The sequence below is a fragment of the Natator depressus genome, chromosome 1 (genome assembly GCF_965152275.1).
Source record: "Natator depressus isolate rNatDep1 chromosome 1, rNatDep2.hap1, whole genome shotgun sequence".
Taxonomy (NCBI): domain Eukaryota; kingdom Metazoa; phylum Chordata; order Testudines; family Cheloniidae; genus Natator; species Natator depressus.
This window is the reverse complement of record NC_134234.1, coordinates 297,213,685-297,227,700: the sequence shown is the minus strand read 5'-3', so window position 1 is coordinate 297,227,700 and position 14,016 is coordinate 297,213,685. Positions and strand designations below refer to the sequence as shown.

General features: G+C 37.7%; 2 protein-coding genes across 4 annotated transcripts in view; one reads left to right on the top strand and one right to left on the bottom strand.

The window, feature by feature from the left end:
- LRRN3 (leucine rich repeat neuronal 3) overlaps positions 1–11,009 on the bottom strand; it is a 48,171-nt gene extending 37,162 nt beyond the window's left edge. For both annotated transcript variants that reach the window (XM_074942239.1, XM_074942236.1), the window contains exon 1: positions 10,596–11,009. The gene's annotated coding sequence lies outside the window, so the exon portion shown is untranslated. The remainder of the gene's footprint in view (positions 1–10,595) is intronic.
- Positions 1–14,016, top strand: part of IMMP2L (inner mitochondrial membrane peptidase subunit 2) — an 811,025-nt gene that overhangs the window by 455,834 nt on the left and 341,175 nt on the right. The gene's annotated exons all lie outside the window — the stretch shown is intronic.

Here is a 14,016-nt window from a genome sequence, read left to right as displayed (position 1 = left end):
TGAAATCAGCATGAAGTACATGCTGTCTCGGAATAGGTAATAATAGACATGATATCAGCAATGGCACAAAGATCAAGGATAAGCAATCTGATGTTACTCTGATCACCCCTGCAAATATCCTGTAAAAATATACCCTAGAGTTTGCGTATATCTTCGATATAATCTACTATACAGTGTTCTTGTCACATTTACTAAGCATCTGAGCTCACTTCAGTCACCTTTACTCATGCTAGGTAGTGTCTTACTTGTGGCACAATGTAAGTAAAAGTAGCAGAATCAGATCTTATGAGAATTGTTTCTTTATAGAGTTTGGGCCTGATTCTCAGGTTACTAGAATCAGTTTTACACCAGTGTAACTCCAGTGGAATTATGGCTGACTTACACAAGAGTGAATGATGCAGAATTAAGTCCTTTGTGTAGTCTTTGTTTCAGTATTGTAATAACATCTTTTTGAAAGACCAAGGAGAAGGGGTTTGTGATCTGATACATGAAGAGCTGAAGGGGTTTGAGTGCTACTTCAATCCCTCTTCCTCTTCCCAAAGGACATAAACTGTTACCAGAGAGGAGAATTCAGGCTGATGGGGAGATGAGTGGGCTTGGTTCAGGCCAGGTTTGCCAAAAGATTCAGAGTAAACCTGAGTGTAGAGTAAATAGAGGCGAAGTTTCATTGCAGGCTTTTGGCATAACCCTGCTTTCAGTATGCAGGGGAATCAAGTTTATAACTCTCATTGCTACGAACGGAAGTATAAGGGTAAATCCTTTGTATATTTTCTATAACTACATTTCAAAATACTGCTGGAGCACAAAACTTTGTCTCATATTAGGCACCTGGCCACACAAATGTGACGTAAAAGTTGGTTCTTCCTTTTTATGGTGAATTATTGTAGCTTTCAAAAACTGAAATATCCATGAGTGCCCCTCCCCACCTCACCCAGATATTCTGTTGGCTGTGGAAATAATGAAGTGCTTCACTGAAATATGTTTAACTACAGTGCATTGAAATATGCAATATAAAATTAACGAAAAGTGCTCCTTTAGTGTAATGCTAAAGTGTGAAAGCTGTACTGATAGTGATGTTACAGTACTGGACTCATATATGCTCATTTTTGAAATTTGTGTTTCATTCCTCATGAATTATTTTTTCAAGGCTAGACACATATTAAATATTGAGGAGGTTTGGTCTTCCTCATTGAGAATGTAATACTTTAGTAACAGTCGGATGTTCTATTGGCTGCCTTCCTGCACAACTGTTTCCCTCACACATGTGAAGTAAAGTGCGCAACAGGCAACCCAAAGTAATCAAACTCCAATTAACCAAAAACTGATTAACTGAAGGCTGGTTATGTTCCCAGGATCTCTCAGAGCACAGCATCTGAAAAACCAGATGGTGGACTCTTCTCTGGATTCTGGGGATGGAGTTCCCGAAGGCAGGCCTTTTAAAGCTGGCTGGCTTGACACCCCCCCTCCCTTCATCTGAAATCCTGTTTATCTGAAGGCTTTGGATGTCCTCTAGACCTACGAAGAAATAGGATTGCACTAAAATGTGTGAAATGATGAGGATTTTTCCAAACAATGAAAAAAGAGACCTCTTTGTGTTATTCTTTTGTGTCTGCTACCTTCCTGTATGAGTTCAAATGAAGCAGCATGATGAGTTCTGCTTTCTTAGATGGAAAAATGATGAAAACACCAACAGGTGAAAAGAAAAGGCTCTTAATGCCCCACTCTTGCTTCTGTTGATATCATTCGGACTTTTGTCATTTATTACAATGGAAGTAGGATTGGGCCCAGTGGTGGCAATTCTTAGGACCATCTGTGAAAGGATTTTAAATTGCTCTGCTTGTTATAGACGTTTTAATGTTAATAGTTTCATTTTGTTGGTTTTTTAGCATAACATTCTCTTATAATTAGCTTTACACAGAACTCAGTTAAAATGTTGCTAAGGGGAAACAGAAACCAACACAATTAGTGAAAAACAAGTATGAATAAAAGAGAGCAATTTCAGTTCAGGCTTCCGACGATGTTTTTTATCCAGCTCAGTTGTACTGGGATACTTGAACATAAACCAAAATCACCCGGAGTATATGAAATTGCCCACTTTAGAGACAACATGACAGAGGGTCATTTGTGCTGTAGTATCTGTTGCTAATGAGGAAGAATTACGAACATCAACATGAGTTGCTAAGCAAAATTTCCTTGGCTTATACCCCTACTAGTACTGTTTCATTACTCCCTTTTCATTTCTTTCCATTTTGTGAGTTGTATTTAGTAATATAATGTAATTTGTATTGTAGAAAGAAAAATGTACATGTTACAGAATCTGATAATCATATTTAAGGGTATGTTTCCAGTGGGTGGAAGCCCAACTTCCTCACTGGTGGGTGCGTGTTGTGTCTGTATGTTAGTGCCAGCTACAAAGTGGATACAAATGTGACTTATTTGCTCCTCTTCCTACTGGATTTGAACTTGCTATTGAATTGGAAGGGATGGTGAGGTGTGACAAAATGTTGGCACACATTTTGCTTGGAAAAGATAGTACACATTCTGAAAATAGAAAAGGAGTACTTGTGGCACCTTAGAGACTAACCAATGTATTTGAGCATGAGCTTTCGTGAGCTACAGCTCACTTGCATCCGATGAAGTGAGCTGTAGCTCACGAAAGCTCATGCTCAAATAAATTGGTTAGTCTCTAAGGTGCCACAAGTACTCCTTTTCTTTTTGTGAATACAGACTAACATGGCTGTTACTCTGAAACCTGTCATTCTGAAAATGTAACTCTTAAAACAAAATGCATGGTCAGGTGTGAAGATTAATATTTTATAGAAAAGTTGAAGAGTTCACACAGTGCCTTAATTGCCTTATGCACTTAGGATCAAATCCTGTTAGTGCCCAATGTTACAGTATAGCTGCACAGAAGGGGCTGGGCTTAGGGAATATGGTAGGGATCTCCGGGTCCAAACATTCAGAGAATTATTGGGTCTCTGGAAGGGAGGAAGTATGGCCAATGGATCTGTAATTACATGGATCTGCTAGCTATTCTCTCTGCCCCTCCTGGATGTGGGATACTGTGACTTTGCTGACACTCTTAGGGACAGGATCCTTTTCCCCATGAATATCTGCAGTGCACAGCCTTTAATTGGGCTATATGGTAAGTACAAAATGTTTCCCTTATTGTAATACACATGACAAGCAACTGAAGTGTCAGAAGCTGGTGTGTGTGTGTGTGTGTGTGTGTGTGTGTGTGTGTACATATCCTTCTGACACTTCAGATATATATGATACCATATATAAAAAAAATAATGTCTGAATAAACTACACCAAAGGAACAGTCAGGAGGATCCATAATCTGAGCAGTGTGTGCCAGGTGAACCTGCTTAGCCCTATATTTGCAGGTACATCATTTTTGTCTGTCCTCACATCTCAGCATTGTCCCCATAAAGTAGCATTACTATCATTCATCATTTTGCCTTTCTTAAGGCAGCGTGATCTCTCCACACTTTATCAAGTAATAACCATGCTAGCAAATTCTGTTAAAGGGAATTAGAGTGAATAATGAAATCACCTTATTGCGCACGTGTCATAAAAATAACTATTGTACAAGCTCAGCAGTTGTTTTTCAACTTAATACCTGGCCATGTGGGAAAAAATATACTCTAAAGGGCTTAGTCCAGTAAAAGTATCTGGGATAAACTCTCAGCACCAGGCATAGAGAATTAGTCACACCACTCCTATTTATTGTTAACTGGCATTAATGGGAGTTATGAATCTAATCTGACTCCCACAATGCTGGAAATGGAACTCTGCCTGTCTGCAATATTTTATTTTTCATATTAATAGATTTTTGTTTAGAGCTTTGCAACAAAAATAAATGAAAATTTGACCCATTTAATTGTTTTCTAAGCTTTAAAATTGGGAGTGGGGGGAACAACTTTTAGGAGTCTGGCTATTTTCCATGATGAACACCTAGAAGACTGCTGTTTTGTGAGGGTTATGAGAGCAGCTAGAGTTTGCTGTTTTGGGTAGAGGGAAGGTTTCTGGGAGTCTGGGCCACGTTGGGATTCTTGTCTAGAACAGGTCCTGACTGATCCCTCTTCCTTCCTAAATGTTCCACTTCCCTGCACTGCCTGCTCCTGACCTCTCCACCAGGACAGAACCATGAAGGAGGAGAGAGTTTGCATTGGGCCATCAGGCTGATGGTGAAGAGGATTCAGCACACTGCTGCTGGCAATGTGTGTGATTAGGCGAGTGTCAGCACAGGGAAGGCTAGGGATAATGCTGGGGGAAGAGATAGCTCAGTGGTTTGAGCATTGGCCTGCTAACCCCTGCATTGTGAGTTCAATCCTTGTGCGGGTCATTTAGGGATCTGGGCCAAAAATTGAGGATTGGTCCTGCTTTGGGCAGGGGGTTGAACTAGGTGACCTCCTGAGGTCCCATCCAACCCTGATATTCTATGCCTGCTCTGGAGGAAGCCCCTTTCAGGGGTTGATGGGAGAGCCAGGGAAGCTAGAGAAGCACTTCATTAGGAAATAAGGGAACAGGAATGGGACAAGGGAGAGGAGAATATATATAAAATCCTTTTAAATTTAGAACTAACCTTATAATTTTGCAAGGATTGAGAAAACTTCTCTTTACATTTTAAAAAATCTTACGCAGGTGACAAATTTCACACTGATTTTAAGCACAATGCAAATTTACATGGCATATGAAGGAAAGAGAAACTCAGACCTAATGTACAATGCAATATTTTGTTCTATTCACAGCAAAGTTATGTCACGGCTGTGAAACTGAACCATAGGTCTTGATTCAGGAAAGCACATGTATATGCTTAAGTTATCCTTACTCAAGAGAATGCTTGGGTGCTTTCCTGTACTATGGCCATAGTGATGAAGCTAACCAACCTTATTGTCATTTGCAATTTCCTCTAATTGTATAAAATCATGCTAACAGCCCACTAATTTGCTGAACTTGGTGTTAATAGCACCACATTCCCTGCATGAGGAATTTCCCACAAGGAGATTTCTGTTTTCTTTTCAGTGACACTGTCCATTCTCTTGTGGTTTTCGGTCCTAAGAGGCTCAGTAAAGTATGTCCCAGTAGATGATTTTGCTGGTGTTTGTGTATATTTGTCTCTCTGTCTCTCTCTATGTATCTATTATGGTGCATGTTGTTGTTATTCTAATTTATTCAGCAAGCCTTTGCAGAAATTGGCAGCTTCATAGATAAGAGTATTGTATAAACAGTCATTTTTTTTCTTAATGCAGGTAGCTGGATGTCCAGGGGATTCTTGATATAGTTGAACTTAAAGCTGATATTTCAGTTTTTTTCTTGGAAGACTTCTTTAGAGACTTTCATGTATTTCCTGGCAGAGTAGTTGTTATTCACATGAGAAGAAGCCTCCAGTAAAAGACTCCTGGGATAATGCTAATAAACCGTAGGCATTTTGAAAGATTTTTTTTGTCAACTTTTTTACTCAGATTTGCGGACTTTACCTCCAAAGACAGAAGCTTAAGGAGTAAGGGAGATTAAGTATTTATTTTGTACTAATGTTGAAAGCTATTTCTCAGCTTGATTTAAGTAGAAGGGGGCAGATTCTCTTCTGGCATAATTCTGAAGTCACTGGAGTTACACCACCAGAGAATTTGGCCCAAAGATTGCATTTAATGCCATAAATAGTAGTAACAAAAATAACGTGAAGCCCACAGCATTTGGTTTTGGACCAGTTTACATTAGATCATAGCTTTATGTCCCATGGCATAGCAGCTACAGAAAATGTGCTGTCTAAAAGAAAATATGTTAATGAATAAAAATGTTAGATCAAGAAGAAATGTCTCCATATTGCACTATACCAAAATTTAATTTTTTAATGTAAAATCGTGTGCTTTTATTTATATTTCCATTCAAAATTGGGTCATTTGAATGTATTTATAAGTGTGAATTGCTTTCAAGGCAAACCGATAAGTAGAACTGGGAGTGGGAAGAATGAGCGAGATGCAAGAATAAGCCAGTTTCCAAATGTTTCATAATTTAAGACTAAGCATATAGTTGAAGGAAAAACAGCCTGATAAATGTAATCATGTTTATCAAGTGATGCCTTTGAAAATGTCTTTGAATAATGGAAAAGGATTGCTCCTTCAACAGCAAGTTACTGGAGTCTATGGTTTTTCTTTGTTGTCACTTTATACTGGATTTTAGGTGTTTTACTATATAGTGCCACATTTTATGTGTATATAAATAAAATTTTATTATTATTTCACTTTTTGAATCTTTCAACATAGCTCTCAACTAGTACAAACTGGAGTCCTATCTGGAGAGGTTGAAATTAACAAGCCTTTTGAGAAAATTGCAGTTATTGTGTATTTCACTCTCACCATATTGTTCTTCCTCACCAGTTAGGACCCCAGCTACTTTACCTAAAGCCTAAAGTGGGAATAATCCAGTTGAGATCCAGGAGGGATCCTCAACTGATACAAATCGAAATTGCTCAGTGTGTGCCAGTTTATCCCACTGGAGGAAATGGCCCTATATTAGGGAAGTTGATATCAGTGATATCTAGCATGTCTATTACTTTCAAATTGTGTCTTTGTAACCTTGTAATCTAGACCAGTGGTTCTCAACCTGTTTATCATTGTGGGCCGCATATGCCTGTTATGTGGGCTGGAGGTTGAGAAGCACAGCGCCCCTCCCAAAAAAACCCCAGCCCCATATGTTCAGTGCCCCCTGCCCAGAGACACCTCCACAGAGCAGGGCCAGGCAGGCCCTGGGTGCTAGGACAGGCAGCCAGGACCCGAGTCCCAGCTGCCCAGGGCCAGGAGCAGAGCCCAACCTAAAACCACGGGATGCTGCAGCATCCCTGCAAACCCCTCATTTCCAGAGACCCCACACACACATTGCCCAGAGCGCCCTCCCCCCCCAAAACCTGCCCAGAGCGTCACTCTCCTGCACCCTGCCCCACTGTGGCATTCACCAGCCCCCTGCTGGCAGGAGTGCTCCCGCAGGCTGCCACATGCTGTCTCCCCTCAACCAGCCCTGCCCCCAGCCAAATCAAAGCACAAATTCTGAATTTTTTTTAGCACACAGATAGGCCGCAACTGTATGCTAATTTGGCCAATTGTGGGCCGTGGGTTGAGAATTGCTGATCTAGACTGTGGATGTCTAAAAAGCGTTTTTGGTACCAAAAACATTGAGGAATGCTCATTGTGACCTATAGATGACTTACAATAATAGCATTCAGCTGTTTACAAACTGCTCAGTTGAATAAATAAATAGCATGTACTGCATTTTCCCACTTGCAAAGACTTACAATGAACAATATTGATTTCTTTCTCATACTGATGCACCTAATGACATCTGCTGCACTGATTCTTCTTATGTTCCAATGGCATTTCCACTCAGTAAAGTAAAACATTTTAATTGCTTACTGAAATTTCTTCCCAAATCTATATATGTAACCACAGCCCTCTTATTAAAAGGAAATTTACATTTTTTTTAAATAACAGTTTGGCTTGAGTGTATTATACAGGAAGAATTGTATAGGTATATTTTAAAAGGTGACCTTCTTTTGAGAAATCTCTTACTTCAAAAAATACAAAAACCAAAAAACAATTTTATGAGTGATTTATGTCAAATCAATTTTCCATTATCCCATTTTGTAGTTTGTCTTTAGTAGTATTTTCAGAGTACAAGGTAGAATAGTTTACAAGAGTCTCTGATAATAATCTAGAGATATTAACTATGCCTTCTGATTTTTATGCTTTTCTTTACCTTAATACGTTATTGGGTAGAAGAGGGATACATGAGTTACTGGAGTCATTGAACTATATTTCTGATGCCCCATAACCTGCTAAAAATGTCTTAATACAATGCAAGAAATCAAATTAGGTTTAATTGTCTCTATCTGGAGGCTTTCCTTATTGAAGCAAGATAGTGCTTATCTGACACCAGGCTGTTTGTTTTTAACTGCTTATCTTATTCTATTACATTAGCTTCTACAAAAACTTAGCTATTGAATGAGCTCTTTAACTGCCAGCTATTTAAAGTGATAGTAGTTCTTTTTGACCAATAAAACAGAATTATGTTTGTTCCTGGAATCCATATAAAAATTATTCAGATTAGGGGTCAAATTCAGAGAAAGTAGGTGCAACTGCATTAATTTGAATTATTCTGATTTATACAAGGTCTAAGTTTTGTCCTCCTGTGTCCCCTGTTAATCACAAGGTGGTTGTAGTACATTAATATTTTTATAAAGCTTCTTATGCTAAACCTATTAATAAGGATTATGTATGATACTTTATTATATGCATTGCAGGTGGCAGCATGTTACAGATGGTCTGGTCTAATACGGTACAAACCAAAAATACCCACATGCTCCTGGGTACTCCAAACAAGAATTGTGATGTAATTCCCAAATTGACCATCTCTGAAAGGGGGTACTTCGAGGGTTGCCATAACAATATCAGCCAGTCATTGTCTCTGACACTGTGATATTATACTTTAGGGAGGCTTTAGGGAGTATTAACCATAATATAGGGTCACCATACAGTTTGGCTGGGTTAATGGGTAAGAATGTCTTAGCTGTTTATCAAGACATCTGTGTTTCCTCTGTACTCATGAGTGCAATGAATGCATGTTTCAAAAGCTGGAGTATCTTTGTAAATAGTGTAACAGTATGTGAAATAGTATATGTGGCAAAAAAGAACAGTGGATCTTAGGTTTAAAGTTATCAGGGTTAACTTTTAATGGTATTGATTATGTAAAATGTGAATGAAAGTAAAGATTCAGAACTCTGGACTGTGACATATAATTCAGAAAAAAGTTTTCATGCAATAGTGCTCTCCATGTAACAAGAAGAAACAATACGAGTTCTTTCCTCATTGCACTGCCACATATTGTACCAGTATAAAACACAGGGTTGCAGTTCTCCTTTAAACAACTAAAAAACCCCATGCAGTATGGCTGAAAAGGTAGATTTAAGTAATAAAAGGAGAAGTTATGTTGTATGATAAACCTGTATATGTTCTAAACAGTCTTCCATTCATAAAGCAAGTTTGCCCATAACAGGAGCTATGCTTCAGTACCTTTCATTTTGCACTCTGAAAAGAAACCTTTTATTAAGCTCGTATATTTTCCAGAGGAAAAATAAAATGCTGTGGCATATTGTCAGAGCTGCTTTACTGTCATCATTTACAAGGGTCATCTGAATTAATTGACATCTTCCCGTACATATTGTTACACTACCCCTTTTCTGATATATTTATGAGAAGGTGACAGGTATGCAGCAGTTGACTGTCTTTTCATGTTTGTCTTCACTGTAATTTGAGAAACAAACAATAACTCTGAAGTTGCAATTGTACAAGCAAATAATTACGTTGCTACAGAGGAGCAGATTCCTGTTGGTGTTTTTGTAGGGTGAACGGGGTGAACTGCTTTAATACTTACATGTTATTCCATAAAACAGAAAAGCTATGTAGAAAGCTTTGGAAGCATACATTAGACAGCCAACCTCCCCTTTGCATGGCTATGAAGTAAAATCTCTTAACCTAGCTTTCACAGCTGCCTAAGTCACTGATCCATGTATGCTGATGGACTTTACTGAACATGTTTTCATCTTAAGGGAGTTACACTAAAGGCTTTGCTTATATTGGGTGAAAGGTATGACACACAAGTACACATACTAAGCAACATCAAAGCAAGCATGATATTTCATATTGATTATATAGAGAATTTTTTCGCTCTTATTCCCCCGCCTGTTCCTCTCCCTGTCTCTCTCCCCCCTCCCCAAACATCCCCTGTGCGAGGCTCTTCTCATTCTGATCAGCAACGCTGGGCAAAAACTAGACATATGAAAACAAAGACATTTTCTTACAAATAAACTGAAAAGCCTTCTTGTAGAAAAACAGGCTAGGGGAAATATAGCAATTGATTTGAACAACACTCTTCTCAAATGAAAAATGTACTTTAGAGCCAGCCTGCTGTGGTCTTGTTAATTACCAAAGAAAATTAGAACTCTTTTGCTTAATGTTATTCTTTTTACCTAGTATGTGTCAGTTCCAGCTACAGTAGCAATCAGAGCTTCACACTGTCCCTTCTGACTGTTAAAAAGGGATATTTTTTTAGGGGAAGTCATTTGCCACAATCCCTAAGATGTAACCTGGCAGAAATTCAATAACTGTTTGTGATATGCTCATTCAGCTTTGGTGCTCAGTGGCTTTAGGTCCTGACAGACAATGGCATTTGCCTTAATCCAACCATTGGAGAGAGAGGAAAGAATAGCTGTCCTGTATCTTGTTTTATTGGTTTCAAAACACAGGGCAATTGTGTAATTTGATTTTGCGTTGCAAGGACTGGGGAAAATGTTTTGTTTTGTTTTTTTAAATCCTTTGATGTTCTTTCAAGCTAGCAAATGCACACATCTCAGAGACCTGCAAACACATTTAGATCATCTGTGAGCCAAAAGGTGGTTGCATTTGTATTCTGAACGTAAACTAAAATTTGGAAAGAGTCTAATAGAACAAGTTGAAGAAAACAAGAAAGCAGTGATTGTGTAAATGAAAATATAAACTGTAGAACACATCACATTATATATATATAAACAAACTTACCCTGCAAGAGTAGTTTCAGTGCTGGAGGACTTCTGCATCTGTATATTTGGATTCCTTAGTGCAGGTAACCACATACTTGTGTTAATGCCAGGGTGTGAAGAGTTGCATGTATATATAGTATAGGATACATTTATCTATAGATATCCTACAAAAAGAGAGAATCTCTGTGCTGCCAGCTGAGATCCCTTACGTTTGCCAGAGCTCTGTTGCTGGCTGGCTGAGGCTCACAATCCAGTGAAGAGAAAGATGCCTGCTAGCTCTTCTTATTTCTCCTTGTTTCCATGGTGGTTAGAGCTGCATCGTTCACCCGATCAGTTGTCACACTGACATGGTGCTGCCTGCTCAGCGGTCATTAATAACTGAACATCCTCCACTCCCCAGAGAGGAGCCAATAGCTTCAGAGTGCCAAGATGTAGCACTCGCAGCTGCTCCAGTCTGGTTGGCTGAAAAATCCTGTCTGTTATATGACATTGCTGCTTAGGGTACGAATAAAGGGAACAAGTCTTTATATGTTTCTGGGTATCTCTTCTGATTCGGGAAGGGTATGGAGCAGTGCTTTCATATTTTTGTGGGACAATGTAGGATATTTAATTTAATCTTTAAGAGACAGAAGGAGGGTATCTATGCTCAAAGCAACTGATCAGAGATCACTAAACTTCTATCCAGGTTGCTTTAGTTCAAAAGACACCACGTACAGATTGAAGTCATTTGGTAAAGCATTTTCTTTTTCCTGTATCTTTTGCTGTTTTAATTTTGGACAGTATAGATGATTTACCAATCTCTCTTTCCCCCTTTTTTAAAGATAGAATATTAAAGTTTTTTATGTGCATTGGTTGGCTAAAAATCAATTTTACACATGTAAAATGTAGTATTAATAAAATGAACAGATTTGTTTAAAAAAATCATTGGGTTTTTTTTCCCCCTCCTGTCCAGTTCACTGGTTATTGTATGGCCATTTAGTAAAGTGAAGCAATTGACTGCACAGCATTTTCTTTTTTTTCCTCCTTATAATATTTTCTTTAGTACTTTGGGGACTATTGCAGAGGCACAGACACTGTGTTTGTCTGTATCTCTGTAAACAAAAGGCAGGCAAACTATAGTATGCATCTGTGCAGGCTTCTGAGGTTACAGAACAGTTCAGAAAATGTTTGTTTTCTGAAAATTTATTACCACTTTATTTCCCAAACAACAACAATTAGGTGGATCTTGTTTAGAAAAAAACCTCCTCATTACAAATACTGTATCATGTAAAGAAATGACTTTGTAACGGGGGACAAAGAATAGTGGAATATAAAGACCTGTTTATCAACAGGTCAAAACTAGAAAGGATAAATCTTGCATAAATCTTCTACTATAACCCTGACTGAGACAGGCCACCCTCTAGTGGAATAAAATGAAATGTGGTTTTCATTTCATTTTCTTCAGCTTTGTTTGAAGAAAGATTGACAGTCATGTCTAATTGCATGAAGGATCAATATTTGTTTCCTAAATGAAACAGCAACAAAATGCCACAGTAGTATTAAAATAATAGTTATTGTTTTGTGAGCACTAAGTATCACATTGAATCTTAAATTATAGGCTTTATTAATTCCCTGAGGAATTGGTTTTATGCTTTATAAAGTTGCTTATTTTATAACATGTGATTTAAAAATAGTGCTAAATACTTGGAATAAAAGTCACTTTGGAATAACACGTTAAGAGCAAATAGGTGCAAAACCCACACATTCCTTGCTGATACTTACATTAGTAGTAGATATAATGACACACACATCTTGATTTTTCAAAAATATGTCAATGCTGAATTTTTTTTTAATGATGAAAACATCTTTTACAAGTTGTTTAAAGGTATGTGCAGGTGTCTTCTTACTTTTATATACATGCACGTGTGTGCGCACACAATTTCAATGAATCATTCAAGAATACTAAGGAGCTGTACACTTCAGTTTTCTAAGTAACATATAGTGTGTAAGAATCATGCAAAAATTGATGCAATGATTTGACGTATGAAATTCAGATTATATTTTTACTACATAAGTGTTTCATTTTGGTTGATTGATACGGGCTATATAATTGGAGGGCTAAATAATTAAATCGATTAGAGTGCACTTGCATAAGGAAAGTAAGTTTTGATATGTAATTAAAATACCTCCTTGATTGACATGTATATGAAACTACAATTTAACTGATATTTATATAAGAATATACTTTTAATTATATCAAAGAAGAGAAATAATTTAATTTTCATTTCAGCTAATACCAAAGATTTTTTTAAAGATGTTTTCAAAATGCTTGCAACGTAAACTACTTTTTATAACTGATACAATTATGATGATTAAGGTTCATTAGAAGCTCTTTTCCTGCTGATTTCACCAACATGTTTGGTAGTTTTAAAATAGCAACGTAATTTATTTCACCAGATTTATATATAGTTTATTAGCTTTCACTCTGCAATTTTTTTCGTCAGACTGTGAGTTGAGGGGCAGAGTGGGGGAGAAAATAAGATGTGCAAACACTAAAATGGAGTTTGTTTTCACTGGGTTTTGCATACTAGATGAGTGAGACATCAGAACAAACCCAATAATTATTGGTTGAAATGGAGAGTTAGTTTGATGCAGTAGAACAAGGGTAATTAATCTGGGAGTTGTAATCACTCTTCTCTATAGTGAGGGAGGGAGGTTGAAAATTTTTTGTTGTTGTAACACATGGTCATAGTATGGAAAAGGTTGAGAACCACTTTACTAGACTATTAATGTGTTGTATGTTTACAGTTGTTAAGAGAGTTGATGGTGACAGAACTTTTATTACTGCCATTATTTGGAAATTAGCTCTCTGAATGCACACAGAACTGTGTTGAAGAGATAAGCAGAAGTGCTTAGAAAGCTTAATGGAAATTACATACTAAAAAAATATGTTAAAAGACTGTTTTTTAGATTGCAAAGTCAAACACTTGAAAGTTAGGAAATGCCAGATTTAAGGTTTCCATGCAACCTTGATTCTGCCTCCTTTTGCATCCAACTTGTGAACTGCATGAGGCAGCGGTTCTGTGGAAAACATAGTTTGTGATTGTGTAAGAAATGCAGAATAATGCAGACACACAAGGGGGTTGAACTGAGGTTGCATGGGCAACTGTAAATCTGACATTTCATAACTTTTGAGTGCTTTTGCAATCTAAGCAACATTCTTTTAATGTAGGTTATGTATGTAATTTTCTAGGTGGTTAGTTGTTTAAAGGAAAAAGATAGAAATAAATTCTACTTTTTACAACTGTATGCATCACCAGCAGGGTTTGAAACCTGAATCTTCTGTACAGCTTGATCTACAAAACTAACTGTAGCTGACCACAGGAGAAGCCTGTTATCTTTGGTGGGGAAGAGGGAAATGGGCCACTGGGGCTATGTGCTGAGTCTGGTTGGGGAAACTA